Below are 14,169 nucleotides of genomic sequence, written 5' to 3' on the forward strand. Positions count from 1 at the left end.
TTTCCATGATGTGAAGAACTATAGTTCTAAATGTTTCATTTTAGACTTCACCATTCATGTTTCCTCGCAAAATAATTCCTTTTTGTAAATGTTTGGACTGAATACATGCGAATTGAAATTTTCACTTTTAACCCATGGACTCCTGCACTCGTCAAAATACAAATTTAAAAACTACGTGCGTACTGTGCTTTACGAGATTGGTCATCCGCAAACTCTCTATAGGTTTGTGACAGATTACGAGCGATTTCAGTTTGAAACTAATAAACAATTTCTCTTCAGACAATAATTGTCCATTCTGTGACTGAACTCAGCGCCAAATGTTTCCAGCGCCATGGGCACGGTACCGAATTTCCCATAGGGTAATCCGCCACTGGCAAACGGAACGGAAATCCTTTTGTTCATTGACAGTAAATACAAAAGAAAAATTAGGTGTCTTTCGCGACGCTATATTAAGCTGTAGTAAAACCAAACACCTTACTTCTTCGACCTTGCACTGAAATGAGCTGCCCCATGGTGGATCTAAGAGATCGCAATACTTGCTCTGAAGTGAGCTTGCCCGAAAGATATGTCGGTCCGTGAGCGGTATTTATTAGAAATGGAATGTCAAAAAATGCATTTAACAACGTTTTCCAAATTATGTTTTTTTTTTTCAACACACACATCAAACCCAAACAAAAAAAAAAATTAATAAAAATTCCAGCAGCCGAAAATCAAAAGTAACCCGTGGTGTTTCATACTTAATTCACCGTTTTGAAACGTCTTTTTTATACTAACCCGACACAAATAAAAAATAATTTTTATAATTTATATTGTACTTAATTTACAAACGAAATGAAATTTATTATAATCATCCACAGAATGAACGAACGCACAGAAAAAAAAAACTTTTTTTTTTTTCGTTATTATTATAAAGAAACGTTTTTGCATAATATTTATATTATTATTAATTATTTATGAATTTTAAATTTTAATAATTTTTTTAATGTGTACGTGAGCTTGTTAGGAGTTTTTCATATTTGTAGACTAATGTCTATTGTAGCGTTGAAAATCAAGTTGATCACTTTGCTACCGCTACCATAATTTTTTCTTTCTTTCTTCTCTTCATCTTCTTTCTTTCTTGATCGCTTGCCTACATTCAAACTACACACGGAAAAAAAAGCACCAAATTTATATCTCTCAAAATTTATTTAGATTGAATTCTTGTAAACTTAAATTTATGATTTTATGTAGCGTATAACCATTTAAATATATATACGAAACGAACCAAAATCACCGAACACACAATGTCTTTTCATCTTGTTTTATATCGGATTTTCTCTCTAAATAAAAAAATAATTTAAAAAAAAAAATTAAATAAACAGCACCGCAGTTCGCATTACGCGCGCACATGCGGCGAATAATATTTCTTAAATCCTTCAAGAAAAGCTGAAATTAATTTGTCAAATTTGTGATGGACAATTTATTTTGACGAAATTATAAATGTTTTGCTATTTGATTTATTAATTATTTCGGATTTTTTTGTTGTTGTTGTTGCTGTTGTTCTGCTTCTCCCGAATCTCTGATCGATTCATTATAATTAATGCAACGAATTAAAAATTAATTTATTTCAATTAATATTTTAACGCACGTATGATTCAATCGATGGAGCTGGAGAGGCGTTTGATACAAGAAATTGTTTTGACCGATTGATATTGTGTGTTACGTGAATATCATTAGGCTAATAAACGAGTGCAAGGTAATGCAGAAGCTACAGTGGGTTCATTTTAGTTCGGAAACATATTTGAAATTTTTGAGAGTTCTAAAAGTCATCGATGTTCCCAGTCAATAACAAGGCTGTATACTTGGCGAGGTCACGCAGATACAGATACGCGGGTTACACACCACAGTTGATGATAAAATGGCCGATTGCATACAAAAATTCACCTACTCTGATGATTCTCGTCGTCTTGATGATGTGGTGAATTTTTTGTATATGTAAAGTCATCAGAAGTGGTGTGTTCCCGCGTATCTAATAAAATGGCGGTCTGCGTGACCTCCCCAAAGTATACAGCCTTGGTCAATAAAGCGTTTCCAGGTTATGATATTTTGGCACAAAATTTGAAAATCCCATAGCGAATTCAAATTTCGCGCCAAAATATCATAGACCGGGAAGAACTTAATTGACTGGGAACCTCGATGACTTTTAAAACTCTGATAAATCTGAAATTGTTCTTTCTAAAGATGAACACACTGTACTTTCTAGATAATGGACAAAATGTATGTCCTTAGTTGTTCCACCCGGGCATGGAAATAAAGTGGTATTCTGGTAACTTAGTTATCGGGAAATTTTTGAGTAAAAAATTTGGATACCGGGAAATCGAAACTTCGCTGAACAAAGCACCGGTAAGTATATGGACTGGTAAGCGAGTTTAAAGTTTTTTTGGTTACCGGAAAATTTTGATTGCTTCCAGCAAGAATCCCAAACCCGGTTCTACCTATATTTTTCACGAGTTTATTTTAGCAAAAAATTTCTCAAAAAAAGAGATTTGTTCTATGTTAGGACAAGCTAAAAATACCCAACTCTAATGCCTATCGAAAGTTTTCATTGATCTGATTAGAAAATGATGTTTTACCCATAAAAACTGAACTTCTTAACGAAATCAGAGTCCTGGAATATTTCACGTAATTTCCAACAAATGTGTTTCATAAGAACTACGCACGCATCGTTGGTATGCTTCCAATTTAAAACCTAATGAGACAATGACTATCTCCATGTCTTTTAATCATTCTCTTATATCCATGATTCATATCTATTTTTCGGAGCTACCCCGGACAGTTGATGGAGGGTGTTCTCCCGACGCACCAAACCGCTACTAATCACACTGTAAACTAAATTTAAAATCGAAAACGAAAAATCCTTGATTCATATCTATTTTTCGGAGCTACCCCGGACAGTTGATGGAGGGTGTTCTCCCGACGCACCAAACCGCTACTAATCACACTGTAAACTAGATTAAATCGCAAACGAAAAATCCTTGATTCATATCTATTTTTCGGAGCTACCCCGGACAGTTGATGGAGGGTGTTCTCCCGACGCACCAAACCGCTACTAATCACACTGTAAACTAGATTAATTCGAAAACGAAAAATCCTTGATTCATATCTATTTTTCGGAGCTACCCCGGACAGTTGATGGAGGGTGTTCTCCCGACGCACCAAACCGCTACTAATCACACTGTAAACTAGATTAAATCGCAAACGAAAAATCCTTGATTCATATCTATTTTTCGGAGCTACCCCGGACAGTTGATGGAGGGTGTTCTCCCGACGCACCAAACCGCTACTAATCACACTGTAAACTAGATTAATTCGAAAACGAAAAATCCTTGATTCATATCTATTTTTCGGAGCTACCCCGGACAGTTGATGGAGGGTGTTCTCCCGACGCACCAAACCGCTACTAATCACACTGTAAACTAGATTTAAAATCGAAAACGAAAAATCCTTGATTCATATCTATTTTTCGGAGCTACCCCGGACAGTTGATGGAGGATGTTCTCCCGACGCACGAAACCGCTACTAATCACACTGTAAACTAGATTTAAAATCGAAAACGAAAAATCCTTGATTCATATCTATTTTTCGGAGCTACCCCGGACAGTTGATGGAGGGTGTTCTCCCGACGCACCAAACCGCTACTAATCACACTGTAAACTAAATTTAAAATCGAAAACGAAAAATTCAAAAATTTAACCGAAAAAATGTGCTTCTCCATTAACAAATCATCGGCGCATCATCTCATCCATTTACTAAGTTGTGATACCGTAACACCGAACTGTTTAACGTAATAAATCCCGTCAATAGCACAGAACGGGGAAAAAAAAGTCCCAAAATGATTTGCGAATTTATTGAAACGTAATAAAATAATTGAATTTCGTCATCTGAAAATCGTTCGCCTCCGACAATAATACAACCGAAAATCTTTTTCCTTGGAAGATAAACATTTATTCAGTTAATTTAAACTTTGGTGAAAGTTGAAAATCCGTCGTGTGAAGCACTGCAGATGTTCGGTTAAATAAATTTTAAAGCGACGATACAATTGAATGACAATTCTTCTTCGTTTTTTGCTGTTCAGATTTTCGAATATATATTTCTACGACCACAAAATTATAAACGGGAATGGATGATGATGGGGTTGTGTTGTGGACTGAACTAAACCAACATCTCGCTATAAAATGGAACGGTTGTACAAAGTGTTTGACTAGCTGATTTTACTGAGATTTGATTTTCAAATTGTCTATAGACAGACCTACGATACGAAATTATCCAAATGAAGTAATAGAAATCCTGATGCCATAGACCAGGCACGTACTAAATCAATCTCAGAATCCCCTTCTCAATAAAGTGTTCGTTGATTTAAATATTGTGTCTCTACCAAAAGGACCTGTCAACCAAAATTTATAAATAAACTGATGATGATCGTCACCGATAGGAAAAAAGTGTAGCAAAAAGTTCCGAATAAGTTGCTACACACCATACAGATTGTGACCATGATAATTCCAAAAATGACTTTATCAATCAGGGACATCCGATAACTAATTAATGTTTCAATCAAAAAGCTCATTTACACGAGAGATAAATAATTCCCCGATTTGTTTAGAAGTTTTTCCTATACAAAATTTGGTTGCCAGAGAGCGAACTTATGCAAATTATTCGTCATTGAGACGAAGAAACAAAAAAAAAACGAATAATCATATTTCGATAGTCGGATCGCCGTTTTTATTCACCGCGCGCAGTAATTCGTCGAACTTTCGGAAATCACTGATTTTTGTTTAAAAAAAAAAAAAAACTTTTGAAACCGTAAATCTTATAAATTCTTTTGAATTTTAAATTATTTTAATTTTCAATATATTGGTAAAAGATTGGTCATTTCTCTGCTATTCGGCCCACAACAAAAAACGAAATTCTTTGTTTTTTCCTCTCATTTCTATTTTCGAATCGACGTGAAACATTTTATTGATCACAAAAGTGAGTAATACGGAACGTGTTGATGCACGCTCATAAAATTAGACCGAAAAAATATCAATTGAACGACAGATCCACCACAGTTGTGCGGGCCAATTACTCGAACTCGACCGAACTTGAATGGTAAATGCTTCCTAACGTCTGAATTCTATTTGCATCGTTTTTATGTGGCAGACAGGTATTGCTTAATCAGGCATGAGCGCCGACGGAGAAACCTCGGCGGCGGCTAGCCGAAAAAAATTTCTCGGCGGCGGCGAAAAAGTCGGCTTGAGCCGGCTTAAAACGGCTCGGCTGGAGGTTCCTTTTAACTTTTTTTTCAAAATAAAAACGTTTAGATAAATTCATGGAAAATAAACTAGTAAGCATGAAAATGAAGGTAGATTAGGTTGTTCAAAGTGCAAGTGGAACTGGTCTTGTTACAAGCAAGTCTCTAAGTCTAAGGTTCACTAACACGTCAAGTTTTATTGCCTCAAAACTTGAACTAAATGGAAAATCATGCTCCGGTACACTCATTTAACTCATTAAGAAAATGGTTTTCGAGAAGAAATCGAAAGCTCACGAAAATCAAGTAAAAATTGAAAAGAAAAAAAATCGAGAAAATTCGCAAAGATCGATAAAGTTTTCTCAAATTTGTGAATTAACTGATTGTGCGCCTTCGGCTCGTTCCGCAAAGGTCATACTTTCCAAAACAACAAACTTAGAAGCGAGGACGTAATATACCATTCTGGAAAATTCATGAAAATTCAAGAAAATTTTCAAAATTTTCTTAATTTTGAAAAAAAAAATTCAAAATGTACTTGAGCTGCTTAGGATCAACAGGAATCTCGGTTTTCAAAATTATTTCACCCATTCACCTTTCGAAATCTTTATTTCATTTTCCAGCCGTTTCAAGCCGGCTTGAGCCGTGTTTTTGGCACCGGCGCGGCTGCGGCGCGGCTTGCTCAAAAATGGCCGGCGGCGGCTTGATAGACAGGGCGCTCATGCCTGATTGGAATCATAAATGCATGAAAGATAAGACATTCGAGTGTGTATGTATTGGTCATTGGTCATTTAATGGGGAAATCATAATTATTGAGACGAACGGGTAATACATTACTATAATATACACGTAGGTATATAATCGACATTTATAAGTTTTTAACACAGCTATCAAATAACATTTTTTTTATGATGATATTTTTGTCGTATACATTTTTCGAAAAAACCTTCAGTTTTTATCAAAATAATTAAAAAAAAGAGAGAAAAAATTATAAATAAAAGTAATCGATTAATCAATTTAAACATAAAAACTCAATATAAAATTGACGCAATTTATCTCGATTTGTTTTCAACTGGGACGCTGTGTGTATATATTGTCCATCTATATATATATTGTACGGTTTGTGTAATGTAGAAATCAATAAAAATTTATTGGAGACAAAAAAAGAACATCACAGAATATACTATAACTATACTAAAAGGTAAGAAAAAAAAAACATTTTTTTTTCTTCTTCTTAAATTAATATGTTATTTATGTCGTTGATTGTATTATGAGTTAGCTAACATAAGGAATGAATAAAATGTCACCAACCTGTGGTGGCTAGTTTTTCTTGTATTTCGCTTTCTTTGTTTCGTTTGATAACCAAAAATATTAAAGGAATATCCACAAACAAAAACAAAAAACAAACAAACAACAAAAATGTATCATTAATGTGGAGATGCTTATCGGTTTTACTGTTAAAAAAATACAAACTGATGCGCCAAGCTATTATGTAGAGTTAGAGAAGAAGTCAGAGGTTCTACCAATATCATGGTGTTCATCATATGACACGATCTGCGCTAACATTTGTGCAATTAATTTAGCATTGAACTGTAACTGTAACTTGGTTGACAGGGCATGGAAATGATGCCGTATCCTGAAAACCTAGTTAACTGGAAATTTTTTTCGGTAAAAATTTGGATACCGGGAAATTAAATCTTCGCAGAACAAAGCACTGGTAAATGTATGGACCGGGAAGTCAGTTTTACATTTTGGGTTACCGGTCTGTTTGAATCTGTAACCGGGAAGAAAACATTATTCCATGCCCGACGGTGACATAAAAAAAAATAAAAAAAAAAAAAAAGTCGTAGTAAAGATTCGGCATCGTGGGCATCGTGAGGCCATGGGACAGTCACTGGTATAAGAATAAAATAGTTATAATGAAATGAGCTATCAAATTTTATCTCAGATCGCACAACCTAGAGTCAACAACATTTTCATTTTAGAAACGTCGTTTCGCTTCGCGAATAATTGTCTTAAACCCCACAAATGTTACTCACTTTAATTCGCCTGGAACTACTAAAATTTGATGAAAGAAACCGCTTGGAGTTCACGCGTTGTTATTATTGAATGACAAATGAAGTGCTTCAAAGACCATTTGAAACATAGGTGATTAATGGGTGGAACTAGCAGAGTTTGTAGAAAAGACACAACTTCTAAATTTGGTTACGTGTATTGAAACGAATTTAATTTTGATATCGATACTAAATATCAATATGTTAATTATAGAACATGACTCCTCATTGAAAACCGCGAACTATTTAACTCATCCTTAATAAACCTTTGAGGTTTGGTTCTCTACTTTTGAAAAAACCATGGTTGCTCGGCTATAGCAGATTTTAATCCTCACACTTTTGATAAGGCTAGTGACATATTCAGATCGAGGTTCAGTTGGCTCGTCAGTTGGTAATGTTCTTAGAGAAGCGGAAGAGAACAGACTAGTACTAATCGAAAACAGATTCTAACGCAATTTTTATTTCTTGTTGACATTTAAAAGTATTAAATGCAAGCTTAGCACGAGCTTAAAATATTTATGAATTATTGTAGAGAGGGATTCTTCTGAGAAACAGCCTACCGAAATCGGACGCATTTTCTATTGGAATTTTTTATATGTGCCCAGTAAAGTATTCGACCGCAGAAGCCAAAATCACTTTCAAAAAAATTCTTCGAAGTTTGTGTGGCTGGTGGGAGGTGATCGAAAACTGAAAACATGCACTTTTCTTACACAAATTTCTCGATGTACACGAAACGTACAGGGTCGTGTGGGGTGTCATTAGAAAGGTAATTGCATATACTTTCAGGGAAAGTAGAGTTTACGGAAGTTTGGCAGAATGTACGATTCAATATAAGCACTTAAACATTTCAACTTCTCATAATTCGTCGTAGACGCTTCCAAACCCCAATAAGTCTCTATTTGCCCTGAAAGTGCATGTAATTACCTTTCTAATGACACCCCACACGACCATGTACGTTTCGTGTATCTCGAGAAATGTCTGTAAGAAAAGGGTAAGGTTTCAGTCTTTTTACGGTTGAAAACTTCAACTGGCCATATCTCAGTGTGGATGAACTTTAAGCCCAATAAGACCCTGTTTGCCCCGGAAGTACATGCAATTACCTTTCTAATGACACACCACACGACCCTGTACGGCTCGTGTAACTGGAGAAATTTTTGTAAGAAAAGTGCACGTTTTCGGCTTTTGATCACCTCACACTAGCCACACAAGCTTCGAAGAATTTTTTTGAAAGTGATTTTGCCTACTGCGGTCGAATACCTCACTGGCACATATAAAAATTCCAATAGAAAATGCGTCCGATTTCGGTCTTCTGTTTTTCAGAAGAATCCCTTAGATGAAACGAAGGGACGAATAGAAAATGATCTGATCAGCTGGCATAAATAATGTCTAAATCAGTTCTGCGTTTAACGGTGATCAACTCGATTATAGCCTCCACAAATTCAATTGTTTACACTTAAAGCGTAGCTCAACAAACTCTGCAATACCCGAACGGTTCGAATGCAGAATCCCCTGTGCATAATACGGAATTCACACATTCTGTATCCTGTCCAAATGACTCATTCCGCTGTCATTTATTCGAAATTTCCTGCTACAATTTGCGTGCTGAACGGAATGCCAAAAAGAAACGTAAATACCCCGAATGATGGGAGGTTCAGAATATTGTCAGTGTTGGCAAAAAAAAAACATTTTTCGAATTGTTTATTTGTATGGAAGCGATGGTTGGTGATACCACCAGTCAGTGGCGAGAAGAAGAAAAAATGAGTCTAGAAAATATGGACACAAAAAAACATACGTTTTCGAGTTCAGTTCGAACAGCACATACGGCGGCATATCTTTTGAGGAGAAAAATTTATATTATAAAAATGAAAATATTACCAAACTGGTTTGTTCGAATTCACTAAAGAGATGTATATGAATTTCATAAAGAAAAAAAACAATTTATTTATATGTACGGAATATGTGTGGTGTGTGTTGTATATACATATATATCTGCGCTACTGTATTCATAATAAAATTCATCCGATAGATGAATATAATTTTATAAAATAAAAAATTTATTTTTTTTGTACATTTGTTATGAAATATGGTGGCTCAACAGCATTTTCAGGTTATCATACACATCGGTATAAAATGTGCACATAATTTTTTCTTCTTTTTTTTCTTTCTTTTAAGACTACACTTCAAATTTACATGCTTCGAAATCCATTTTCGCTGTACAGCCCGTTGTTTATTTATTTTGTTTGTGAGTGGTGGGTATATACGTATGCACTGGTAGGTATAAGTACCTACGAATAAAAAATGTGACTACAGTTAACTATCGCATTTATCCAGCCAATATACTCCATGCAATTTGTCAATTTACAACAGGGACACCACGAGTGAAGTTTGTCACAATTCAGAAATAATTAGAGAGATAAGTGCAACGGATTCACTTTGTGAGGGAACGTGTTCGCATAGGAGTGACTTCTAAGCTTTAAATTATTAAAAGAAGTGGATGACTGATGCGTGATGTGATTAAAAATGGGCTAATGAATCAACAAATTAGAGTCTTTGTTGGGTTGACAGTTGTAGTGGAGCGAAATCAGTCTCGAGTCTGCGTCATACAGATCTCGAAAACATTAACAATTAACACATTTGTGTCCAACTTTACGTTGTGCTTGTGACAGTATACCACATTATTGTCTATATGCTTTTCGGATGCATGAAATGATGATTTATTGCCGAATAAAGGCATTTATCGTTTGTTAAACCACAATCAAAACTTTTGAAGGTGACAAGCAGTTTTGAATACAAATAATATAAATAAAATGTCCATAGAATCGGTCGGTGGATCGGTCATAATGACATTTCACGAATATGAAAAATTGGCCGACTCGCCGTGGGTGGTTTGGCTGAAAGTCAGCTAGACAGACATGATTTGTATAAAAACGTGCGTACGAAAATTACATTTGAAGAAACAATGATTCATGCTGCCTGTATGAAGAGTTTCAATTTTTGGTGAATATCCGTTTCGATAGGGCTGACCATAGACACCGATATGAAGCTTTGATCCAATGATTTGTTAAAACTTTGAAAGTAACAATCAGACAACGTTACTGTGTTACAATTCCTAAGTTTGACAATTGGTAAATTGCGCGTCGGTAGGAAGCAATTTGTTTAGTGAAACGTCAAAGTAGTGTCATTGCGTTATCGGCGAAGAAAAATTTGATTTGAAAACGACGTGAACCTTCTCCTGTCTACTTGTCCAATTTAATCTTTTACAAACGGCAAGCATATCAGCAGATTTACTGTCGGATCTATTACTTCATTTGATCTAGGTAAATTTTCAAGGAATTGATTTCAAATCTTTCATTTCATTTTATAGAACATGATTATTCAACAGTTTGAGGCAATGAAGGGTCAATCTAATGCCAGAAACTGCGAATTTTTTTTTCTAAAAATCCAGAGTTTTGAGTCACAAATCTTGTTCCTCGAAAATACCCATAACTAACCTTGGATAATTGTATGCTCTATTGATGATAGGCGAATCTTGGACGGTAAAAAATAGAGGCGAAACGATTTACAACTTCAAATAGTTAAGTCTGTTGAATTACACAATTACACAAAATCAGCCAATAGAAACACAGTATTCAAAAAAAAACTTCTTCAACTGAATGTCCTTCTATAATCCTTAGGTTCCCAAATGTTTACATCCATTTCGGTTGTTTATGCAAGCACTCACATCTACAAATAAAAAATTGTCACTGAACTGTCGTTAGACCTCTTAAGAAGTCATCAAAACAAACAGCAAACGACAAAACTGAATTCTGAGCAAGTCAATTCGAATGGTTACACAAAACTACATCGAGATTTATGACATTTTTAATGAAAACAAAACAAAAACAACAAAAAAACGACTAATCGAGTTTCCATAAATTAAGTTCGACAGCAACTCAATAACGGTGAAAGAAGCCGAAAGGTTTTACCAGCAACACATTTTTTCTATACCAATTATGCAAATGGAATGCCTAAATAGCTGAATTTCATCTACCGTCTGCCTTATCTAAACGAAATTAGCATTGATGATCAATGGATTAGAACAATGGAAGATAATCATTAATACTTTAAATGACGGTTATCGACGGTTGGAGCGCTATCCAAAAATATTTTGTTATGGCGCAACACATTTGGGCAAAAGTATTGCGCGACTGGTATGAAATTGACTAACTAAACATTTCGTAAGATTTCGCTGACAACTATTAAAGTTCCTATTAAAACCTTTTGTATTCTAAAAACCATTTTTTCGTATTCTAAAACCATCAAACGATTCAATTAAAACTATGAGTTATAGACTGGAGTAGCCACTAACAAACATTTCGTTATTTATCTATGAGCAAGACACTTGCGACTTGCAACTACCAACATCTTCTATCCGTTCTATCCGTTTTATTGAAAAAAGGAGAAACTTAACAGTAGAACTCGGTAGCTCCATCCATCGTCACTGATAAATTTGACTCTCCGTGATAAATGCATTTCGACAACCGTTCGGCTGTGGCTTTTTTATTTTCCACAATACATTTTCAACGCAGAATTAAGTTTATCGGCCTCGTCAAACCTCTGACGGGAATCGAGCTACCCGAGGCTAAATTTAATATAAAAATTCGGTTTACTTACTTTGGCGTTTGTATTCAATTAAAACCAAAGTCAAACGTTGAAACAATAAAGTGTTTGACGTTTTGATGTTTGTTGATAAATTTTATTGTTTTGTCGTTGAGGATACACACTTTGTTTTGGGGTTAATATAAATGCCGCATCCACACAGCAAATTATTTGCAAACAAAATAAACAATCACATATTACGTAAAATGTTTACCAAAATAAAAAAAACCACCGACACACCGATAAACCCGATAAACTAATCAAACTAAAATTTTATCTGCGGTGTAATATACGATAAAATCGGAATTCGATAAAAAAAATTAAGCCTCACGTAAGCACACGTATCCCACGCGAAAGACGGATCACAACTAAGTCTTAAGTCGAAAAACAAACTCAACACATCGTACACACAAAAATTCAACATCGCCACATCTCTCATTCTCTCATTCGCTACGACACAGCAGGTTTGTTCGTTCCATTGGCAATACAACAAAACACTAAAAATTTAATGTTTCGTTGCATGGTAGATATATGGTGTAATTGTGTTGGTGTCGTATCTCGCTGTCTCGCTTTCCGTAATTTTACATTTAATGGCGATGCCAATAAATTTGTAATGTGCTTCAATTGCTGGTGAATAAACATTAGTTGATTTCTGCGACAGGCTCCGCACTGTTTAGTTGGAAAAGAAACCATTCTCCGGACTATTAATTGCATCAATTTGTTTAAAAAAAAACCAATAAATAGTCGACATATTTGCTAGTGATTAGACAATTTTTCCAATTTTCCTATTATACTTCTTCTGCTAAACTTATCCACAGTTCAAATCGGTAACTCCGAAGAATGACAAATGCGATAGTCTTTATGGTCTACGTGATCTATATTCTTCAAGATCTATTTAAATGCAAAATGAAGCGACCCATGAAAGGTCAACCGTATACAGGACCTGTCACCACTTACACTAGTGAGCCTTTACGATATTCACGGTGACATCGTGATAACGATATGACAATGTACATTCGTGATGATTATATTCATTGTCTTTTTACGCAAAACGTTCGGTCTCAGGGACCAGTTACATGTTACGCACGTCTTGCCTCTTGCCTAGAGGAAAAACGTAAATACCAAATTCAGTTCGTAATTTAAAGAATTTGTAACTTGACAGTTCTTATGGGATTTTATATACGCAACTGTCAAGTTACAAATATTTGGAGTTAAGAGAATACGAGAATCGTAGCCCTGAACCTAACAGTCAATCATGCACGTACGCAACGACATCCCATTCTTTAAAAGGAACGCAGAGGATGAACTTAATTTATAGGTAAAATTCTGACTACGTCAAGCGTGTGGCTTATTTAAATTATGTTCTGGTGCTTGGCAAAATAGCTCCGAACTTGACGACCCATTCGACGACCTTTTTTAATCGACGGTGATAAGCTGTGCAAGAAATACACTAAGTAGTTCCAATTGCAGAAAAATCAACAGCTGTAAATATTCCACTCTACAGCGACTAATTTGCTAACTAATTAAAATTTTGTGACACCAAAATCCCATGTTTCGTTCCCCGACATTGATTTTGGTGAATCGCACAGGACTTTTTTTTTTGAAAAAAGGATATTGAATAAATTGAACAGGCTTTGAAAATAAAAGTGCTATTTTTTGGGAACATGTTTTATTTGGGTGTGAATGTGTGTTTGGGGATATATGTGTAATATTTTGTCTGTTTCGATTTCGAATAACGACAATTCAACAAAATGAATTCGTCTCTGTCTCGCACATTACGATTCCGACAAAAGAGATGTTTGTTAGTTTACAGCACAAACAAGGGTTCGTGTTAGCCCCGCCCATATCTTACAACAAAAAAACCAACATGTACTTTACATAGGTATACATAGACTGTATACATACATACACACTCACACACACTACATATTTTCAGACAACATTTAAAATTACTCATTAAAAAACACAACAAAAATCAAAATCAAAAGCCAGTCGTATAATTTTAATATTTTTTTTTATTTGTTTGGTTTGCAATTTTATTGAAGTTTGTTTATAAATGTGGCTGTAATTAAAACATGAACCGGTAATTAATTTTGCATAGATGAAGTGAAAGAGATTATATTAAATAATAATTGTCTGGTTGGATTTTTGTTTTGTGAATGAGTGAGTAGAAGTAGATTAGTGTTTTTGATGTAGTAGAATAATTTCGTTATT

At 35.0% G+C, this 14,169-nt stretch overlaps 1 protein-coding gene across 2 annotated transcripts in view; it reads right to left on the bottom strand.

Annotated features, from left to right (window-relative positions):
- The window catches only part of LOC119067684 (homeotic protein ocelliless), a 50,904-nt gene extending 38,569 nt beyond the window's left edge, over positions 1-12,335 (bottom strand). For both annotated transcript variants that reach the window (XM_037170804.1, XM_037170803.1), the window contains exon 1: positions 11,971-12,335. The gene's annotated coding sequence lies outside the window, so the exon portion shown is untranslated. The remainder of the gene's footprint in view (positions 1-11,970) is intronic.
- Positions 12,336-14,169: the final 1,834 nt, after the last annotated feature.

This window comes from Bradysia coprophila, assembly GCF_014529535.1.
Source record: "Bradysia coprophila strain Holo2 chromosome X unlocalized genomic scaffold, BU_Bcop_v1 contig_128, whole genome shotgun sequence".
NCBI lineage: Eukaryota > Metazoa > Arthropoda > Insecta > Diptera > Sciaridae > Bradysia > Bradysia coprophila.